Raw genomic sequence first — 5,237 nt, 5'->3', positions numbered from 1 at the left:
TCCACACCGACCCGCCGAAGCGAAACCCACCCATACCCCTAACCTAACACTACGGGCAATTTAGTATGGCCAATTCACCTGACCCTGCACATCTTTGGATGGTGGGAGGAAACCGGAGCACCCGGAGGAAACCCACGCAGACACGGGAAGAACGTGCAAACTCCACACAGTCAGTCGCCTGAGGCGGGAATTGAACCCGGGTCTCTGGCACTGTGAAGCAGCAGTGCTAACCACTGTGCCACCATGCCGCCCACGGTGGCACTGTCTCTTTAAATATAATTTCAGTGACCAGGTTTTGCTGATAGGTAAAGCTTAGAATGGAACTGTTGTGATGTTTGGTTAAAATTATGTTGCAATCCTAATTGTACCATAGGTGCCAGTTTTAAGCTATTCATGAAACCATTTCCTTCCTATAGTCTATTCTAGCTGAAGGGCTTATGCCTGAAACATTGATTCTCCTGCTTATCAGATGCTGAGCTTTTCCAGCACCACACTCTCAATTCTGATCTCCACCTCCTGCAGTCCTAGCTTTCGCCTTCCTGTACTCTGTTCTGAAACATACAAATGTGCAAATAGAATGAGTGACAGTTGTGAGTTTGCAGGGCTGAAACAGATTATGCATTTTTAATTATTTTAACTACTTACCCAAATGTTTCCATTATACAGGTATTGTTAAGTTCAGCCTTCAATGCCAGTTTCTTATTTGAGGGGGAGGACCAGTGACACTCTCCAAATTCAAAGACCCTGGGTGCATCAATTCAGCAGAGGTTATTTGCTTTGTTTGCAATTCTCAATCCAACTGCTATTAAAATCAAGTAAACTGAGCATTAATTACAATTTTTTCAGCAATGCATTGTACAATGCTGTGAAATGCCCTTCAAAATGATATAATGCTATCAAGTGATCACCATTCAATGCAAGCAATATGAAGAGAAACACAACATAACAAGAAAGAATCTTTTGTTAAAATAATCTCAACAGCTTTCCTCATAATTGTATTCTGATGGTGACCTGCAGCACAAAGTACAGCGAGTGAATGCTTAGCATCAGTTAATTATTAACATGATCTGTATAACAACTAAATATTTGCCTTTTCAAACACTGAATCCATACAATCCAATAGCTTTAGTAGAAATATTAAAAATACCTTTGACTTAAAATATGCCTACAAATAATGATGTCAAATCTGTAACACATAAGTCATCAATCGAAAAGTTCAACACGCAGACAAAAGTATTGTAATATTGGCAAGAATTACACATCATTTAACTCTGAAAATGAGAGCTCTGGAATGTGCTCTAGTTACAATTTATGTGCCTAAGTGAGTAAGGTTGAGCAATTTTTGAGACTTAATTTAATTAATTTTACTTCAGATAAGTTAGTTTGGCTGTGATTGGTTTATCCCTTTGAATGATGTGTGACTCCAAGTACGTACACAACGTATTTGGCATTCCTCTGAAGGTATACTGCTTTCCTCATGATAATGGGAGAAGAAGATGAAGAAAAATTATACTTTACCTGGATCCCAGAGTATTTTTGAATCCAACTTTCAATTTTTTATCAGAATTGAGAACAGAGAACACAAATTCCTGTTTATCAGAATTGTTCTAGCAATAGTGGACACGAGAAAAGGCAGAAATTAACAGGCATCATGTGTTGCCAACTGAGGTTTAATGCTTGGTCACATTAAGTAGTCATGACAATGCGTGCATGCAATTCAAGCCATTGTTACACAAACACATAGCAGGGGGGGGGGGGGGAGGCTCTTTGTAATCACATTATTGCAATTAGTGCTATCTGTTCATCCTCACAAGTGAATACAGGTGTTAAAGTGTTTTTAGTTCAGTCATATACTGCAAAAGATCAGTCAATGTTTACAGCATAGGAAGATGCTATTAAGCTCATTCTGTTCATGGCTGCTGTCTACAATAGCAATTCTCCAGTTCTATTTCCCCACCTTTTCCTCATAGCATCTTATTTTCGCTTTGGGTATTTGTCCAATTTCCTTTTCAGAGCTACAGTTGCATTTGTTTTCACCAACCTCTGAGGCAGCACCTTCTATATCCTAACTGTTCACTGTACAGCAATGTTTTATCACATGCTGCCATTGCTCGTGAAACTAATCATCCTAAATCAGTAGCTTCTGGTTCTCAATCTTTTCACAATTAGGAAAAGCTTCTCCTGTTGGGGAAATCTGGTGGATTCAAGTTCCACCTGCTCCAGAAATGTGTAACAGGTTGGTGAGAAAACGTTTGAAAAGAGCTTCTTCTGATCTACACTATTCAGGTTCTTTATGATTTTGAATACTTCTGTTGAATCCTTTTTAATCTTTTATTTTGAAAGGGAAAAAGCCCACCTTCTACAATCCATCCAAATAAATGAAGTTCTGCATCCCTGGAAGCAGTCTTGCCAATTTTTTTTCTAGAACTAGAGGATCATAGTTTCAAATTAAGGAGGTGTCCATCTAAAGCACATGTGATGAAATATTTTTTGTTGACTTGTGGAATGTTTCCAATGTTTCTTTTGGAGCAGCCTGTGGTAGAGCCCACTAAGGAACAGGCAATTCAGGATTTGATGATGTGTATTGAGGCTGAGTTGATTAGGGAGCTTAAGATGAGGGAATGCCTGGAGGATAATGACCATAAAATGATAAAATTCACCCTACAGTTTGAGAGGCAGAAGCTGGAATCAGGGGTAACAGGATTAAAGTTGAGTAAAGGTAACTCCAAAGACATGAGGGAGGAACTGACTAGAGTTGATTGGTTCCTATTCCCTATTTATATGTTCATTTATGTTTGTTTGTCCATTGTGAAAATGTGCTTGGCCTGATTTGATCAGAGCATTAAATGTTCCACAGATTTGTTCCTTGTTTGTATGTTCATGCTGTCTCAAATGTCTTCACATGCTCACATCTTCCTGAGGTGTAGTCCCCAGAAATGGTTCAGTTGAGGCTAAACAAATGTTTATAAAGCTTCATTATCTTTTCTGCTTTTGTACTCTCTGTTTCTACCTATAAAACTCAGGATCCCATATGCTTTAATCATGCACTTTCTCAACCTACCCTGCCAGCTTTTGTGATTTGTGTATATATGGCACTGGGTCCCTTTACTCCTACACCCCTATAGAATTATATATTTTACTTTATATTGCCTCTTCTTACTCTTCCAACAAAATTTTTTAAATTTTGAATTCACTACGTTAAATTTAGTGTGCACTTTGACCATCCATTCCATTAGCTTACCTATGCTTTTTTGAATCCTGTCACTATCATCATTGCAGTTCACAATACTGTAAGTTTTGAGCCAATGCAAGTTTTGAAATTGTTCCATGTCTTCAACAAAGCCTTTTCCTATCGATTGAGAAAAACATGGCTTTGAACAGTGGCCCTTGGGGAACCCCACCTTACACATTCCTTCAGTCTAAAATACAATTGTTCACCACTTTTCTGTTTCCTGTAACTGTAAATTTAGTATGCCTGTTGCTACTGCTCCTTTCATTCCAGGAGCTCTAACTTTGTAACGAGTCTGTTTGGGGAACTTTATCAATGTCTTTTGGAAACATGATGTTACTTCAATATCCTTAACAAACCTCATCTAAACCTCAGGTAAGTTACTTCAGTGTAGTTTAGTCTTAATAAATCCATGTTGGCACTATTTAACTAATTCACATTTATCCAATCTAACTTAATTTTGTCTCAAATTATTTTCTAAAACATTTCCCACCACTGAAATTAAACAGTCTGGCTGGTCGTAGCTGACCTCATCATTCCATCCTCCAGTGTAAATTTTCAATTCTACATTCTCTGGCATTATTCTTTGTATCTAAGCTGGTGTGGATAACAATGGCTAGTGCGTCTGTAATTTTCACCTTTTCTGTCCTCAGCATCCTCAGATACAAAGAAAATGTCGCCAGTTCAGGGCTGAATGTAAGTACAGCCAACCGATCTAAAACCACATTTTAGCCCATCTTAGTTATAATTTCTTTTCACTATGACATAGGCACCATTTTCTTGCTTCGTAAATAAAGATACAAAATGTTAATTTCATAGTTCAACATTGTACCCTACTGCATGTGTGAATCCCCTCACTTCCTTTTACCAATATCTTACTATTTACATGTTTTAAACAAAAGCTTTTGGATTCTTTTAAGTTAGCTGTCAGCCTCTTCTCAAAACCTCTCTTTGTTTCTTTGTTTGTCTTTTTTCTCTCTAAATCTCCTATGTTCAGTCTAGTTTTCACTTGTAGTATCCACCTGATAGCTGTCAGTGTTATTATTCCTGTGGGAAACTGTAAATCAAAGTAACCAAGCTCAACAAAAACACCCAAATAACAAAATTAACAGCACAATTTCACTTTGATATCTTTTATTCTAACATGTTGCAGAACCAAAGATACATCTTACACATCACAGACACTCCATTTCTGCATAATACATTGTTCTTTTTTTCATGTAGAGCAAATCGAGAAGCCTATCTAACACCAGCTTTCAAAGGATGTTCAGTAATCCAAGATGGAGAATGGGAAATAACTGTGGCTGTTAAGAACTGCCTCTTTTTTGAGGTATTTTAAATGTTGGAGTCGATTTCCTGAAACTCCAGGAGCAGTAATTACTGTTTTTAAGATTAGATTACTTACAGTGTGGAAACAGGCCCTTCGGCCCAACAAGTCCACACCAACCCGCCGAAGCACAACCCACCCAGACCCATTCCCCTACATTTACCCCTGCACCTAACACTACGGGCAATTTAGCATGGCCAACACACCTAACCTGCGCATTTTTGGACTGTGGGAGGAAACCGGAGCACCCGGAGGAAACCCACGCAGACACGGGGAGAATGTGCAAACTCCACAGTCAGTCGCCTGAGGCGGGAATTGAACCCGGGTCTCTGGCGCTGTGAGGCAGCAGTGCTAACCACTGTGCCACCGTGCCGCCCACGGCAAGTTGTTGCATTGATTTGGAGCTTTGGGAAATAAAGATCAAAACAACAGCAGTGACTACATGGGCAGTGATGCAAATGGAGAAAGAAACCTACACTACTGTCTGATTCAGCAATGAATCTGTATAGCTACTGCCTTTGCTGTTTGAGTTCAAATATATGTGGACATCGGAGAGTGCCTAAGAAAAATTAACAAACAGCAAAATTCACAGCTAACCTTGGAAGAAACCATGTAGGAAAGCTCACGGCATGGGGGCAGTTAAATACTTAATTTTAAAGTGTAACCTTGTTGTTCATTTTT

The 5,237-nt window shown here is 38.9% G+C and overlaps 1 long non-coding RNA gene across 1 annotated transcript; it reads right to left on the bottom strand.

The window, feature by feature from the left end:
• Positions 1 to 342: 342 nt before the first annotated feature.
• On the bottom strand, positions 343 to 1,258 carry LOC148141164 (uncharacterized). The gene is made up of 3 exons (XR_015752795.1): positions 1,148 to 1,258; positions 646 to 744; positions 343 to 551 (listed from the first exon to the last, which is right to left on the bottom strand). It is a non-coding gene; the product is annotated as an uncharacterized LOC148141164 (long non-coding RNA).
• Between the last annotated feature and the right edge of the window lie 3,979 nt (positions 1,259 to 5,237).

Source organism: Chiloscyllium plagiosum, unplaced genomic scaffold (genome assembly GCF_037043375.1).
Source record: "Chiloscyllium plagiosum isolate Xiang-an unplaced genomic scaffold, Cpla_swu_hap1 HiC_scaffold_34, whole genome shotgun sequence".
Lineage (NCBI taxonomy): Eukaryota > Metazoa > Chordata > Chondrichthyes > Orectolobiformes > Hemiscylliidae > Chiloscyllium > Chiloscyllium plagiosum.
The sequence above is the reverse complement of the archived record's forward strand: the minus strand, read 5'-3'. Positions and strand labels throughout refer to the sequence as shown.